Source organism: Equus przewalskii, chromosome 22 (genome assembly GCF_037783145.1).
Source record: "Equus przewalskii isolate Varuska chromosome 22, EquPr2, whole genome shotgun sequence".
NCBI lineage: Eukaryota > Metazoa > Chordata > Mammalia > Perissodactyla > Equidae > Equus > Equus przewalskii.
The window spans coordinates 1852444-1870267 of NC_091852.1; the positions used below are offsets into that span (position 1 = coordinate 1852444).

The 17824-nt window shown below is 39.1% G+C and overlaps 1 protein-coding gene across 11 annotated transcripts in view; it reads left to right on the forward strand.

Moving 5' to 3' along the window:
* The window catches only part of FANCC (FA complementation group C), a 244063-nt gene that overhangs the window by 69783 nt on the left and 156456 nt on the right, over positions 1-17824 (forward strand). The gene's annotated exons all lie outside the window — the stretch shown is intronic.

The following is a 17824-nucleotide window of genomic DNA, read 5'->3' on the forward strand; positions in this document are numbered from 1 at the left end:
AATGAAAACAGTCATGTCTGCAGAGTTACCAGCATTAAATATAATGCAGATAGACAATTTTTATTTTACTTGGGTTTGCTAGTCAAATTCCTATTATCTCTGTTGCAAAATTTGTCAGCAAAAAAATAATTTAGAATGATGACTGATTTTGTCTAGTGTCTCACGAAGTTTTCAAGGGTAAACTAAACATAATCGTTGGGAGCAAATGATTTAGGTAGATGTCAGTGGGTTAAGAGTTTATAGATAAACTTTTTAGCAACAATTACATTTCATGATATAGCTACTTAGATAGTTTCCCAAATCTCCTTGGTAACCTGAAACCTTAGAATTAGTTAAATTAAATGATGGGAATTAATTGAATGTCTAGATCATTTCCAAATAAGATAAAATGCTGAAACATTAATTGCTAAACAAGCCTAAATTTACCTACTTTTGGCCTCTTATTACAGAGGAACTAAGATGTTTGGGTCTATTAGTAAACATGTTTTATACCACACTGAAAAACATGTTTCTAAAAGTTATAAAAGGTATTTGTAAAATTTGCCAGGCTATAGACTGCTAATATAAAAGATAATTCAAAATTGCTTATTCTTAGTTTTCACTAGAAATGAACTCTTCTATAAAAACAACAAACAAACACATAGCAACAGAGATTGGATTGGTGGTTACCATGGGGGAAGGGGGGGGAGGGCAAAAGGAGCGATGAGGCTCACATGTGAGGTGATGGACTATAGTTAGTTTTTGGGTGGTGAACACGATGTAATCTATACAGAATTAAAAATATTATGGTGTACATCTGGAAGCTATATAATGTAATCCAATGTTACTGCAATAAAAATAAATAAAAAGAAATGAAGTCTTCTAAGGGTTAAGAATTTTAATTAATATATGTAATTAAAGCTATTAGAAACAATAAGAGTAACAACTCTATATGCAAGGAATGTAGGATGTGTTTTTAGTTAAGGGAAAGCATGAGGTATGGAGATGTATTTTTTTTAAAGGAAAAAAATGGTAATTTTGTCGTGGTTGTTTCAGATTGGGAAAAAAGAGAGAAAAAAAGAAAATCTTGCCTTGTGAAGACAAGTTGAGCTAAAAATTGGACTGTTATTATGAGGGTTTTAAAATAAGCTTTGATATCAATAGTGTACTTATGTGTAAGTAAACTAAAAATTTTTCACCTGATAAAAGGACAAAGTTTTGTTGGACTATTGATCTACTCTTACTGTGTTATTTTTAATATCTTCTTTCAGGTTTGTTAATAGTTGCTTCATGAACTTTGGTGCTCCTGTGTTGGGTGCATACATATTTATAAGCGTTATTTCTTCTTGATGGAGTGTCCCTTTGATCATCATATATTGTCCCTCTTTGTCTCTCTTTACCTACGTTATCTTGAAGTCTACTTTGTCTAAGTATTGTGACACCTGCTTTCTTTTGTTTGCCATTAGCTTGGAGTATCGTCCTCCACTCATTCACTCTGAGCCTGTGTTTGTCATTGGAGCTGAGATGTGTTTCCTGGAGGCAACAAATTGTTGGATGTTGTTCTTTAATCCGTCTTGCCACTATGTGTCTTTTTATTGGAGAGTTCAATCCGTTTACATTGAGGGTGATTATTGATGTATGAGGGCTTAATGATGTCATTATTATCACTCGTTTTGTGGTTTTCCCGCATTTCCTTCGTTTCTCATCCTATGTGTTTTGGTCTACCCATTGAATTATGCAGTTTTTTAATGATGTGTTTCTTTGTTTTTTCCTTATTTATTTTTTGTGTCTCTGTTCTGCTTCTTAGTTTAGTGGCTACCCTGAAGTTTGTATTCAGAATCTCGTGCATAACATAGTCCATTTTCTGATGGCCTCTTATTTCCTTAGTCTAAACTGATTCAGTCCCTCTCCTCCTCCCCTCCTAAGTTGTTTTTCTCATATCTTATTCCGACTTGTGTTGTGAGTTTGTGGTTAAAGTGACAAGATTGTCTTTGTTTTTGGTGTCTTCCTTCCCTTTAGCCTAATGCTATAGTTGAATATTTGCTATCCTATTCTGATTCTATCTACCTATTTGTCTCCTTACTCTGTGTTTTGTGAGCCCTTTCTCCCTTTTTTTCTTTTTTCAGGTATGAGGGCCTTCTTGTAGTGGGGGTCCCATGGGTATAAAGTCCCTTAGCTTTTGTTTGTCTGGGAAAGATTTAATTTCTCCCTCATATCTGAAGGGTATTTTTGCTGGATAGAATATTCTTGGCTGAAGATTTTTATCTCTTAAAGTTTTGAATATGCCATTCCATTCTCTCCCAGCTTGTAAGGTTTCTGCAGAGAAATCTGCTGAAAGTCTGATAGGGGTTCCTTTGTAGGTTATTTTCTTCTGCCTTGCTGCCCTGACTATTCTTTCTTTGTCATTCATTTTTGCCAGTTTTACTACTATATGCCTTGCCGTAGGCCTTTTTACATTGACAAATCTAAGACATCTGGAAGCTTCTTCTACACATATTTCCCTCTCATTCTCTAGATTTGCGAAGTTCTCTGGTATTATTTCTTTGAACGTGCTTTCTGCTCCATTCTCCTTCTCTTCACCTTCTTTAATACCTATAATTCTTATGTTGCATTTCCTCGTTGAGTTGGATATTTCTCAGAGACCTTCTTCATTTCTTTTTAGTCTTAGTTCTCTCTGCTCCTCTGTCTGGAGCATTTCAACATGTCTATCTTTGATTATGCTTATTCGCTCCTCTATGGTGTCCACACGGGCATTGAGGGAATCCTATTTTGTTTTATCTCTTCCATTGTCTTTCATCTCTAATATTTCTGATTGATTCTTATTTATAGTTTTGATCTCTTTTGTGAAGTACCTCCTGAACTCATTGAATTGTTTCTCTATATTCTCTTTTACCTCATTGAGTTTTTTGATGATAGCTATTTTGAATTCATTGTTGTTTAGTTTACTTATTTATGCATCCTCAGGACTGAGTTATAGGTGCTTGTCGTTTTCTTTCTGGTCTGGAGATTTGATGTTGGAAGGACAGGACTTTCCACATTGTGATATTATTCGGTTGCAGTTACAGCCTATCGCCACTGGGTGGGGGTTGAGAGCGGCGTATTCTGAGCCCTCCACCCTCAGCCGAGATGGTGCCACGCAGGTCCAGGGAGGGGCGCTTTCTCCATGTGCAGTCTTGGTTTCTGGATCAGCTCTCGCTCTCTGGTCTCCTGGGATCCTGGCTTGATGAGGTCACGGCACCTGAAAGCTTTCACCCGTTAGAGGGCTTTACCTCTAGGCTGCAAGGGCCCATGGGCATCCTGGGTGATCCCGCAGTTGTGCGACCCCTCCCCCACCCCTTCCCTCTCGGAGCCTCCCACGGCAGCAATCCCAGTCTTTAGGGGAGGGAGCAAAGTTTTCTCTCATCCCATTCCAGCTCCTTGAGGGGGCTCAAGCCTCTCCGCCTTCTGTCATGTGGCCACCGTGACTCTCCAAGGATTTTTGTGCTGTTAGGGTATTATCCATTGGAATATGGTTGCTCCTTTTTGTTGTATGTTGGAGGGGAGAGAGTTCCTGGGCAAGTTCACTCTGCCATGATGCTGACATCACTCTCCTATTGGTCTGCTCTTGATAAGAGATTGTAGAAGGTTTTCCTTGCCTTTTAAAGTAATCTGCCTAGAAAAAAAAATTTTGTGTTTTATCAGAGTTATTTTCTGTGCTTTATCAAGTCTTTGATTATTTAAGTAAACCTATTCTTCTCGATATTGCAAGAGTTAATTTTGCTGAGAACTATGTAACCTTCAGTATTTGCCTGTGAAGTTTTTAATTGTCATTTTGGTTAAATAGATGACTACATAATGTTTCACAGTGACCTGAACCGAGTGTTTTAAAACTTTTTGATATTTTTTTAAAACATATTTCCCCCAAATCAAATTCTAAATGAAGTCTTTTTGACCCTGAACAAATTTTGAAATTTTCCAGAGGGCCCCTGTAATATTTTGAAGAGTTTGTTCTTCTTATAAAAGGGGAAATGTTACACGAATGTCTTATTTGATATGTTAAATTACATGGGAAGCATTGTCAAATAAGAAAAAACACTAACCCTTCTTAGTGTTGTGTCTGTAGAGGTATATGTTATAAGCATCCCAGAAATTGTGTGAAATTCCTGGAAGTCTGATACGTGCTGGTATGAAATGTTGTCTGTCATCAAAATTGAGGCTTACCCTAGAAGGACTGAATCTGAGTATCAGGAAAATTCCCTAGCTTTCAGGCAAAGGCAGCAGCAGCAGAACCTGTAAAGAGGTGGCACATGTAGATGCTTCTGCAAATGACCCCTCCTTGCCAGACTTTTGCTATCCTGATGTCGTTGTAATATGGCAACAGTCTGCTCCTGAGTCAGAGAAATTAAGGTGGATAAACAATGGCTATAAATTAAACTGTTGGAGCTATGGGAAACCCAGGATGGCCACTTGGTTCTCCCTGGCTCCCTGGCAAAGCTCATTTTTCTGTTTTTGCATTTCTTCACCCACCATGGGGCATGTAAGATGACTCAAATTATCAATAGATGTTGGTAAGGAGACTTCTATGAAATTGCAAAAACAGTTTACCAGAAGTGTCTGCCTGGAAGTACTGCTTTTGTCCTCAGAGGCCTCAGACGTCTTCCTTCTGGACCCTTTGAACACCTGCAGCTGAACTTCATTCGCCTGCCACTTGGTGTGAGTTATCAACATGTTCTTGTTATTGTATGTATGTTTTCTGGATAGATTAAGACTTCCCTTGCCAGAAGGCTCACAGTGGCAAAGAAATTTAGAAAATGTGTTTACCTTACATAGTCTCCAGTCATCAAGGCACCCACTTCACTGTGCAAATCATACGAGCTTTAATGAAAACCTTGCACACTTCTTGGAATTATCATTGTCCCGATGACCCTCAATCATCAGACAAAGTCGAGAGAACTAATGGGATTCTCAAACTTTAAATTTCTAAACTTGCCAAAACCACTGGACTCCCCAGGCCTAAAGTATTGCCTATGGTCTTGCTGACTGTTCACGGTATCCTCTTTGGGAAACATAAACTCACTCCACATGAGACAATCACTGGCAGACCAGTGACTGTTAGTGTACATCTTTTGCTGATCCCTCTTGTCTCATACTAGACCAGCTACTGTATGTTTATAACGTCGTATGCTCAAGCCTGTCATCAGCAGGTTAAAGAAGCTTTATTGGGGGCTGGCCCCCTGGCCTAGTGGCTAAGTTTGATGTACTCTGCTTTGGTGGCCTGGGTTTGGTTCCCAGGTGCAGACCTACACCACTCATTGGTAGCCATGCTGTGGCAGTGGCCCACATTCAAAATAGAGGAAGATTGGCACAGATGTTAGCTCAGGGTGAATCTTCCTCAAGCAAAAAGAGGAAGATTGGCAATAGAAGTTAGCTCAGTTAGCTTCATCACCGCCCCCCCCATCCCCCCAAAAAAAAGAAGCTTTCCTGGATCCCAATTTAAGGGAGCCTGTTGGTCACAGTCTAGATCCTGGTGACTGGGTGTTCTGGAAGTGTCTTCAGAGGAAGACAGCCCTCAAGCCCTGTTAGGAGGGACCTTCCCAAGTGCTCCTCACTGCTGACAAAACTAGAAGGCACTGAGCCTTGGACACACATCTCACAGCTAAAGAGGGCTCAGCCTGACATCTGCTCTTGTACAGATGCTGGAGGCTTTCAAATCAAATTGGTGAAGAAGAGCAGTATCTAACATGGATGTAGATTGCTTCCTCCCAAGACGCTGAATCAAGACTTCCTCCTTTAAACATGAAACCCTTTTTTCTTTTCTTTCTTTACTTTACTCTGGCATTGACCTGAAAACATAATGCCATCACTCTTATCTCCCAGGCCATCGCTAAGGGGAGGGTGAGTAACTTTTGGAATTTAGAACTGGGAGAAAACCTGACTGACTCTTGGCTTGAACAAGCATATGCAACCATTCCTGCCAATGAATCCGTTAACAGTGCCACCTTAATGGCAGTGGTTTATGCCCTGACAGGATTTATCCTTTTCTGTGGTCATTATCATTCTCCTTGGGCCTGTGAAGGCCTAGAGGGCTGGCAGTGCCTCTAGGTTATCTAACTGTGCCCCGAGCTATTCTAGAGAGGACCTCCCAGGAAGCTTTCATGATTCAGAGTTTGCTTCCTTTGGCAGGAATGTTTATTGGTCATTTGTATATCTTTGGAGAGATGTCTCTTCACGTCCTTTGCCCATTTTTTTTAAGTGGGTTGTTTGTTTTTCCTTTGTTGAGTTGTAGGAGTTCACTGTTGCCATCATTGTCATTTTTGTCGTCTTAGATATTTACTCACTCCACTGGTTTAGAAGGTACAGATGGTAGGACCTTGGTAATTACTTCAGTGCTCATGATTAATTTATAATAACTGCTTAAGAATTCCTCACATATCCAAAATGTAGCCTTGGCTACTCTTATTTGCGTATGGCATGGCTTTGTAGATTACCTCCTATTTGCCGTGAAAGAAAATAATGATGTTTAAGATTAAATGATTTTTAAAATATTTGTCCCTTACATCTGTGGCAATTGTAGCCTTTGAGAGGACTTTAAAGGTACCAGATTCCTCCTCATATCAGCTAAGTAGGGTTTCTTTTTAGACTTTTCAGAAAATATAAAAAGGTTGAGTTCTAAGATGTCCCTAGATGGGACAGCCATTTGAGATATGAAAGCATCGTTCAACAGCAATGCTAATGGAGGACCAGAAAATTGCAAGTTAAATTATGGAATGGATTTTTCCATCCTGAAACTTAGTAAATTAGGAGATGGAAATAATGTCACATAATGTTAAATGAGAGGCTAGAATTGTGACATCACTGGTCACTAGTTCCAGTGCTGTGATAGACTGGACATCATGCACGGCCCTATCTGGGCCTGCAGGGCCTGCTCTTTGAAGTCAGGGCTGCTTAAATGCTCAGTTGTTAACACGCGACTTTAGGAACCCACCTTGCTTTCTGAATGACAATTTGACAACCACTAGTCTAGGGTTGTTTCCTGCCAGTCTCAAACACTTCTTGATTTCTAAATGAAAGGAAATGGTTTTGTTTGTTTTTTTAATGAATTAGGATATAGTCATGCATCGCTTAACGATGGGGATACATTCTGGGAAATGCATCAGTAGGTGATTTTGTTGTGCGAACATCCTAGCGTGTGCTTACACAAACCTAGATGGTGTAGCCTACTACACACCTAGGCTACATGGTACTTAATCTTACGGGCCCACCATTGTACATGCAGTCAATCATTGACGGAAATGTTGGTGTGTGGTGCATGACTGTGCTTTGCCCCAGACTATCACCCGATTGTTTCTTCCTTCTTCCTTTCTTTCTTCAGACACTGCTCAGGTTTTGATGCTTTTATTATCTTCTTCCGCTCTAATGAATTGTGCTTGGTGAACTCCATCGTCCTTGTGATGAACATTTCCATGAAGTTTTTGAATGTCATTTTCCTAAAGAATAGAAATCACCAAAGTGGGGACCCTTTTAGCCCTGAAGCATTACCCCTTTCACAGCTGTTCTACTTTGAGCAGTGTTATTTTGATATCTCAGACTGTGAACCCTCTGGAACAACAGTTGGACTACAGTGTATCTATGTATCAACTACAGTGTATCTTTGTACTGTGGTGATTTGCATTCATAAAATAGTACTTAGCAAGCAACAAAATAACTTTCGACCATTTAGAAATGAGAGAAGGGCAAATACAGTGATCCTAAGCTGACTCCATTTTGAACTAGTCCCTGTTCAGTATCTCTGATCCTTGCTGGCCCCGTGGCTGGTTTCCCTTGCCACTTTATACTTCCCCCTCCCACCTCTTGCTTTCCTCTGATCATCAGCAAACAGGGACATGAACAAGCACATGGGAATCTTTCACAGGAGAATCATTTCCATTAGGGTGTCTAGGTCTCTCTGCTCATAGGACTTTCCTTTAGCCCCCCCCATAGGAAATTTTGAAGGTCATTTTGTTTTCTTCTGGAAATACGTACTGAGGGGACTAACGACTTCTGTTGTTTTTAGTCTTTTTATGTATGGAAGGTGAAATCAGGTTTTGGTTTCTGGGTCTGCATAAATGTGCTAAAAGAGAAATGCTCAAGAAATGTAAAATGGGAATTGCCTTCTAACTTTGCATGCCATTTGCTTTTGCTACATTAGTATATACAATATGTGTAAAATACTTGTTTAAAATCCTGAGTTTTAAGGAAATATGTCATTGAACTTTCTTTTATGCTTTTAAATAAAAGATGCTAAAAAATATTTAATTGTTCATATGAAATGAATATAGGCATAAATATCCATGCGAGGGCACACACACTAAGCAGAATCCTAGGAAAGTAAAGGATTTACATTTGGGGCAATATCAAGGATTTTGGTATTGATCAAAAGATTGAGCTACATGAACGCTGCCTCATTTGCTTGAGCACAGATCACCTCATCCGCTCACCAGTTCTTTCCTGAGTGGTGAATTGGGTGTCTCTCCCTCCTCGTGACAATAGCCCTCTCAGGGCAAAGCAGCAGCCACATAGCTGCGGGAGGGAAGTGGGAGGGGATAGGCTGTGGATCTTCTCCTCAGAGCCAGGACCAGGAAGAGGGAGCTGTTGTTTGAGGACAGAGAGGAGAAGATGCAAGCACTGCAACTGTAGCTCTGGCCCATTCTGCTGGTTTGAATATTTTTAAGCAGACAACTCAGCTAAAAAATAGAAAATTCTTACAGACTATTTCAACAATTTAAAACCTTTTATTGTATTCATCAAATTCTTTTTGTCTTTATTAACATTTATAAATTATAGTATTTTTTCTTTTCTTCCTTCCCTTTGAGGTGATGTCTATATGGTAAATGTGTATCTAGAAGTTAAAAAATTTTTTTTATAATTCTGGGAAGTAACATATAGAAAAAGCACATAAACATGATTTACACTTTAATAAATTATTAAAACATTAGTACATGTGTTACTGCCATCCAGGTCAAGAAATACAACTTTGCCAGAGTCTTGACGGCTGTTCACATGTGTCCTCCCAATAGTACTTCTTTCCTTCTAAAGGTTAACAGGTTTTTAGGGTAATCACTACAGTTTTACTTTTATGTGCTTTTGAACATTATGTAAATGAATCTTATCAGTTGATTGATGTGTATATGTATTCTTTTGGGTTGGTTTCTTTTTCTCAACGTTATGATTGCCGGTTTATCTGTATGCCTGTAGTGGTGCTTTCTACATTTTCATTGCTGCATAGTATTCACTTGTATGAGTATAGTACATTTTATTTATTTATTCTACTCGTGATTGGCATACGGGTTGTTTTCAGTTTAGGTCTATTATGTTTAATGTTGCTGTGAATATTCTGCTAGAGTACACTTAATAAGCTTGGAGTGTTCTTTGAGGGAAAGTTGGTAATTTGTGGATTTTTGTACAATTATTCCATGATTTACTGAGAGAAGTACATGAAAATTTCCCACTGTGATTGGAATTGATTATTTTTCCTTGTAGTTATGTCAATTTCTGTGTTATATTTTAAGGTTTATATTTTGTTTTACATTTCCATGTTATTAGGTGCATGAAAACTTAGAATTGTTACATCTCCCTGGTGGATGCAACATTTTATCATTACGAAGTGACCCTGTTTACCTCTGCTAATGCTTTTTGCCCCAAAGTGTGTTTGACTGGATACTGTTTGTTTACTTGATTCCTTCCGTTAGGTTTGCATGGTATTTTCCCCCCCATTCTTCTTTAGCCTCTTGGTAATTATGTTTTAGCTGTGTCTTTTGTAACAGCATATGGTTTATTTTTTAATTCAAAACTGATAATCTTTGGTTTTTACTTGGAGAATTTAATCTATTTACATATTGTATAATTACTGATATATTTGAGCTTAAATCTACCATCTTACTGTGTGCTTTTTATTTATCTTGTCTATTCTGTATTACTTTTTCCCTCTAATCTTGCCCTTGAAAGGGTAGGTTTTTTTTTTTTAAAGATTTTATTTTTCCTTTTTCTCCCAAAGCCCCCCAGCACATAGTTGTGTATTTTTAGTTGTGGGTCCTTCTAGATGTGGCATGTGGGACGCTGCCTCAGCATGGCTTGACGAGCGGTGCCATGTCCACGCCCAGGATTTGAATTGGCGAAACCCTGGGCCACGAAGCAGAGTGCGTGAACTTAACCACTCAGCCATGGGACTGGCCCTGAAGGGTGGGTTTTTTTATTATAAATTTTTCTCCTCTGATAACTTGGAAATTATATACTGCTTTTTAATAGTCTATTAATGAACATCCTAGAAATTGTGATAGGTGTCTTGAATTATTAAAGTTGAATGTTAACACTTTTATCCTTCTTGTCCTGGCAAATGCAGGGACTTTCAAACTCTTTAACTCTATCGTTCTCCTGGCTTATATGCTATTGTTTTTATATATTTTAATGTCTATGTATTTTTTTAAAAGATTGTATTTTTCCTTCTTTTTCCCCAAAGCCCCCAGTACATAGTTGTACATTTTAGTTATGAGTCCTTCTAGTTGTGGCATGCTGGATGCCTCCCCAGTGTGGCCTGATGAGCGGCACCAGGTCTGTGCCCAGGATCTGAACCACCAAAACCCCGGGCTGCTGAAGTAGAGTGCACGAACTCAACCACTTGGCCATGGGGCCAGCCCCTAATTTCTGTGTATATTTAAAACCCCAGTGATACTATTCTTATTTTATATCATAAATGTTAATTTAAATTTTCCCATGCATCTGCCATTTTTGCTGTTTTTCATTTCTTGTTACACTCCAGACTTCCATCTGGGATCATTTTTCATCTGCCTGAAGAACATCCTTTAGAGCAGGTTTACTGGTGGCAGATTCTTTCAGTGTGTCAGAGAGGCTTGATTTCACCTGCATGCTTGAAGGGTATTTTAGCTGGGTGCAGTATTCTAGGTTGGCCTTTTTTGCCTTTGATTGCATTAAAGATATGTTTTCTGGCATTCTCACTGTATTTCTATGTGTCTTAACCATTCTTCTGTATTATTCCATTGTTTTTACTTTCCATGTTGAATTCTGGATGGTTTCTTCTCATATATCTTCCAAGTTCACTACTTTTGTTTTCAACTGGGTCTGATCAGCTGTTAAAACCATCTGTTGAATTCTTAATTTCAGTTATTTTATTTTTCAGTTCTAGAATTTCTATTGTATTCTTTTTCAACTACAGGGTCATGTTTTGTAGTTTTTAGTTTGTTGAAATTTTAGCTTCCATCTTCACAAGAGACCCTTTTAGTTGCTTTATAATTTTTGTCTAGTTTTGGAACTGTCTGGAGTACTTTGGTTTTGGTTTTTCTCGTCCGTCAGTTTTGGAGTTCTTGTGTATATGTTCTTTTCTTCCTGTGCACTTGATTATTGGTATTTTTGAAATTATTGTTATATTTGAAAAATCACTTTTAGAGACCTATGGTCATGTTATCTTCTTGCAGAGAGGATTTTTGGTTGCATCTTCCAGGTACCTGGTAGCACTGGCAACCTGGTGCCAGCTTAATTCAGCTTCAGTTTCACAGTTAGGTTGTAGTCTCCATGGAGGCTGCCTCTCTTCTGGGTCACCCATACTCTTAGGGTGCACCCTTCTAGGCCCCACCCTAAGTGGGGGGTGGTTTAGTAGGACCTCAGGTGGGCAGGCCTGGCCTCCTACTTTGACTCTCTAGCAAGGCTGTCAAAAGAGCTGTTTGCCATTTAACCACCTCTTCAGGATCACAAAAGCCTCCCTAGACCTGTGCAACCCTATGTACAAAGATCTTTCTCTGGTCATTGCACACTACCTTTCTGATTCTTTGCTGATTTTTAAATTATGTTTTTATATTTCGTGTAGCCTTATAGAATAACTTTCAGCAGGAAAGTTGGTCTTAATTATATAGTCTACCATTATCTGAAGTAGAACTGAAATTGGATGCAATTTTAACCAAATATGTTTACATTAAATATATTTCATATCATACTTTTGTTTATGTCACCTATCTTGGTTAATCAAGAGAACTTATAGACTTCACTTCCAGCTATTTTAGAGTAGACGTATTTGAAGGTATTGGAAAACTGTGAAGGTACTCAGAACTCAAGGGGTTAAGATCTGGGGGTGAAGGGAAGCGCAGAGTTCTAAGCAGGCAGTATACAGCAGCTTTTCACCCTTGGGGCGTTAGCCATTTCTTGAGAAGCTGGAAGAGACCAAGAACTTGGAAGAGGGCCTGTGCTATGAAAAGAGAAGTCAGGAGAACTTCTGGCAATTTCATGGTGTTGGAGAGACATACATTGGAGTTTCAAAGGAAAAGACTGTTAGAATAATCTGACTACCTAGAAATGTAAATCTTCTATACATCAAGAAACATCATAAAAGCAGGAGAATGGATACAATGAGAAAATTACTGTTTTTTAATCTCTAATAGATCTAAAATGATCATCAGTAGATCCTAAAACCATTAGGGAAAATGTTGACAGTAAACTTTATAAGAGATGGATTAGGTTGACAATACCTGAAACCACTGATATTTTCAACATTATTGTCACTGACTAATTGCCGTGAGGATTGGCAGCATGTAACTGCTTAAGAGATGCAATCGCCAGCCACTCTGAATCAGACCAAACCTCACCACAAGAGCGAGGCCTGTGACCTTTGCCTCATTTTTAATGCTAACGTCTCCTCTCTGGGAGGAGCTTAGGCCTTATTACCATAACCTGCAGAGTATGTGGAAGCATGTCTTCCAGCTGAGTCTGTGCAAGCAAATACCCACATCTCCCTTTTGAATATTCATTTCCCATCCCAAATAAAAAACCCCTGCTTCCCTGTGTTCGGGAGCAGCCACAACTTTCGACATGATCCCGCGTGGCCTCCTGTTTGCTGCAAACAAGTTCTCTTCTGTGTGACGACTGCTTCTGGTCTGATTGCAGCTCTGCCCAGAGGGAACCCACTTGGTTTGGTGACATTCTCATACAGGAAATAACAAAACAGCGTGTTCTTCTGATGTGATTCAAAGTACACAACACCCCAATGAAGTATTGTTGTAGAAGAATTGACCCTGAATCTAGTGAAACCTCCAGATCTAGCTGTCAGTGTGTAAGCAATGTAGGGAAATAGCAAAACATGTTAGAAACACCACAGGAGTGCCATCAGCCAAGGCGCGATTGCAAGGGTCCCTCTAGGGCAAGCGCGTTGGTGTCCCAGGGAATAAATGATACGAAATGGTTAAAAAACTGAAAGAGGGTACTTGTTACAAATTAAAGGAGACTTTTTTTTAAACATTATTTTGTTACAAGTTAAGGAAAAAATAACAATATTGACCATATGCAATGTGTGGATCTCGTTTGGATCCTGATATAAATAACCCAAATGTAAAGGGAAATTTTTAAGAAATTTGAACATAGATGGGCTATTAGATGATGTTATTGTTGGCTTTATTGGGTGTGAAAGAGATATTGTAGTTAAATTTCTTAAGTCCTTATAAAAATGAGATACAAATCAAAGTATTTTGAGTAAAGTGTTATGACATCTTTGATTTGCTTTAAAAATGGAAAATCTTGATAATGATTTGAACAGGTTAAGGGAGTTCAGCTGGCTGTTATCTTTACTTTTTTGTGTATCAAAAAATACTCATTAAACAGTTACCAAAAAAAAAGACAAACATCCTAAACAAAATTTGACTTGTACCATATAGCTTGTGTTGAAGTGAGACTATCATAAGCCGCTCTCCTCATTGGGTGAAAGTCTGCGGTTTGTGAGTGGTGCCACATAAAGAGGCATAAAGTTCATTTTGTTTGTATAACGCATTTACTAGCTGTATCTTTTAGACCTGTCTAACTCTCCCACTTCTAAGGAGGCGCATCTGGATCCATAGTCTCCCTAGGACTGTATGGGAAGGAAGAAGGGCACTTCTTCTGATCAATAGTGGGGTGCGTGTATGTTAAAATAACAGGAAAAGGGTGGTAGGAGGGCAAAAAGAACAGATATCCACTGCCTTTCGCTTGTTAGTTACTTGGGATGTTTAAACCTACTGCTTTCCACACACAGAATTTTTAAAACACTTGCAACTAACATAATTTAGCTCTCTCTTCCTTCAAAAAAGGAAACGAGATGATCCAAAGTAGTGCCTGGTTAACGCATCTAGCTTCAAGTCAAGCAGTTCTGGATCATGTCAGTTCTTTTTTCCATCTCTGTTATATTCTGTAAATTATAGACTTTAGAAAATTTATCTACTAATAATGTATTCTATATGTGCGATAGTAGGAGAGGGGGAGAATGAAAGAGAAGGGAGTTTTTAAAGATTATCTGACATAGCAAGCACGACATATACAGATAGCAACCAAAAACCTTGCTCATGCATTTTGACCAAGCAAGCATAATTTGCACATGATGATAGAGTGCTGCTGGGCACACCCGGCTTTGTGGCTTGGAAGATCAGTCCAGTTACTGAGGCCTGCCATACGCTTTTCCCAGAATCCGGATCTTCCACACACACTTTAAACAGCGCTGGATCTGCTGGGTCTTATGAGCTCAGTGGCAGAGCACTTCAGCATGGACAAGCTGTGCAGTGGTTTTTCCTATGGGGCCTACCCAGATTTTCTCATTGCCAGACAAATGGGTAGAAGCAGATAAATGGTCTAAAACCCATGTAATATATGTTGTCTTCAGAATCTCAAATATTTCAGCCAGGCATTTTGCCTCTCAACAGGTGTAAGGTACAGTGGTTATCATTCACTTTATTTTTTGTTTATTATTATTAATTTTGAGTCAGTAGTTAGTGTACGTGGTATTAAATTGAAAAGGTGCAGAAAGGTGTATAGTAAAACCTAAGTTCCTTTCCTGTACTTATCATCCAGCTACCCAGGCCTCTACAGTGGAGGCAACCACTGGTACTAGTTTCTTGTGTATCCTCATTTTAAAGGGCATGTCCTGACTTGGCACAGACCATTGCATCACAAGAAACTTCCTGAAACAGTGGCAGGCCCTGTATGTTCATGGGGTTTATATCCCACCATCTGGAATACAAGCAAGGCACCTGTATTTTCCTACTTTCCAGATTCTATCAGCCTAATATCTTCACTCTGGTAGTCTAGTGTAATATGCTGTATCCTGAGTAGATATCTCTGAGGCAGGTGAAAGTGAACTGCTTTCTCATGTCCTCAGTTTATCCCAATGGTGAAATGCGTTTCCCAGCTACATAACTGCATTTTAGATGCCAAGGTGGTATTAATTTGCTCCAGTTACGACCCACATCTGAAAGTGCAGCTTGAGTTGAAGTCACCATTTGATTATGTTTGTGATAGCCTGATATCAAGCTCCATTGGCCCCTCAGCTGGGGACGTGGGTTCTCTGCAAATCACCAAATGTGTAGTATTGTTTTTTTGATAGTATAGTGCCTTTCACTTGGCCATTCCTACTAGAATAGTATAATGAGTCAGGGTCCTTGTATGCAGGCAATACCTCATTGATCTATATTACCCTTTCGTTCCGTGGACTTGTGCTTTCCAATTTCCTAATATGAACAGAATTTTCACTGGTGTTTTCCATGACTTAGCCCAGTAATAGTTCTAAGTTCCCCTCCTTTCTCCAAAGGTCTGTTGTCTGTAGCCCACTAGCTGGTATCAGTTTGTGTCATACACCCTATCAGTATCAGACTATATCAGTTTGTGTTCTTTGATTGAAAATCACGGAAAGCAACAGTGGTTAATTTAAGAAAAAAAAATTTATTAGAAGGTCCCTGGGTAGCTGACAGAATTAAAGAGAGGGCTGAAAAGCCATTCCTTGTTGGGGACGTGATGTAGGGATGCTCCAGGGATCTGGACTAAGACAGTCTTTGAATAACTTAACTCCACCCTTATGTCAGTCTACTAAAGATTCAGATTTCCAGCAGAGTCTAGTTTGCCTAACTTGAATCAGCATCCTACCCCTTGGCTGAGGTACAGTTGCCTTGATTTATAGAACCAAGACTTGGGGAATGGAGGAGAGGTACTTTCCTAAAGGAAAAGTAAGATGGTATAACTGAAAGAAGAGAGAAGGAATGCTAAACAGGCAAAACCAATGGAATGGCCATTCCAGAGTCTTCAGATTAGGTCAGTGTTTCTCACTAGGGGCATCACTGGCCTTTGGGGGAAGATCTCATTTTTCTTTGTGAGCTGCTATCCCAGCGCGTTGCAGTGTGTTCAGCATCCCTGACTCCTAGGCACTAAATGTCAGCAGCATCCCCATTGCTACCATCACAACCAGGGCACCACTCTTTTCCCAGCCTCTACCATCTCCTCACCCCGCACCCCTAGATAGGCTATGGAATAGAGCATCCAGGACCACTTTACCACATGATCCCTAAAGCCTTTTCCATTTCAAACAATCAGATGCATTTCCACTGGTAAACCAAAGGTTGTTTGTAATTTTGTTGTAATAAAATAGTGTTTCTTGTCTCTAATATCAAAAAGTTCTTCAATTTAGTGTCCCCAAATATCTATACTGACCTGCATCTAGGGCCATATGAAATATATAAGAAATTCGTCAATTTGTTTCTTCAGTTTCTTTCTTTGTTTAAGGGCACAGACTTTAGAGCCACACTCCCTGCATTCAAATCACACAGTCCTAGCTGTGCTATTTACTAGTAGTTACTTCCTTTGGGCTTTTACATAATCTTACTTTAGGCAATTACATAATTGCTTTATGCCTCTGTAAAATGAGGATAATTGTACCCATTTCATAGGGTTGCTGTGAGGATTAAATTAGCTAGTATGCATAATCATTTCATATATTGCCAAGAGCACAGTAAGTATATGTATATATAAGCTATTATTACTATATTTTTAAAATGGGATGTTAATAATTAAATTTCACATAGATAATATAAAAATACCTTTAAAATTTTCTTTTTTTGCAGAGTTACCTTTTAAAAATTAAATTGCTATATCTGGAAAAGCATTTTATTACGGCATTTATCTTAGAACTATACTTTGAAAAATATCAACGAATTATTCATTTCTTCATTCAGTGTTTATTGAGTATTTGCCAGGCATGTGCTGAAGTCTAGGAAGACAGGGAATGTACATGCCAGTGGAGGCAGCCGTAACTGAGTGAAAAGTGCGTGCCCAGGGTAGTTACTGATGTGATAAGAGTTGTGGAGGAATCAGCAGAAAGGCCTGGAAGCAGGGAAGGGTTTAGTGTGTTGGTAGAACAGATGGCAGGTTCTGGGCTGGACCGTGTCAGCTGGGAGAGGCAACATGGCAGGCAGAGGGTGTGCTGCAGCTGCATTTGGCGGGGGCTTAGAGACGGTGGTGTAGAGCTAGTGTCTTCTCTGCGGGGGTTTGGGATTTCTTTCCAAGGAAGCTGTTGAAGGGACGTTTTAAGCAGGAGTGTGCTAGGTCTCGTTTACATTTGGGGAAGTTAATTTTGTTGGCTGTTGTAGACAATGAATTGGAGAGGGGCAGATGGGACCAGATAGAAGATTCTAGGAAAGAAATGGATAGAGATAGGGTTGGATGGTGTCAGTGGAGTTAGAAAGAAGTGGATGAAGTCAAATCAAATCACATATTTATTTTTGAGGTAGAATTGAAGGTATTGGTGATGGCTTGGATGAGAGAACAATGAAAGAAAGGGAGGAATCAGGGACAATGCCTAGAGTTTTAGCTATTATGCCATTTGATAGTATACATGTATTGCCTCCATTCTTAAGCTTTTTATTTTATTTTAATATGGTCCTTTTCAAGACTAAGTTTTCAGTATCATTTTAAAACTTTCATCTTCCTGGTCTAGGGTTTTTTGCACTGCAGCCAAATTGTACACTCTTTTTAAATTTTTTTGTTTTCCTGTTTAGTAATGAGAACTTCCTTGGTTAATGTTTTTGGCATTTAATTG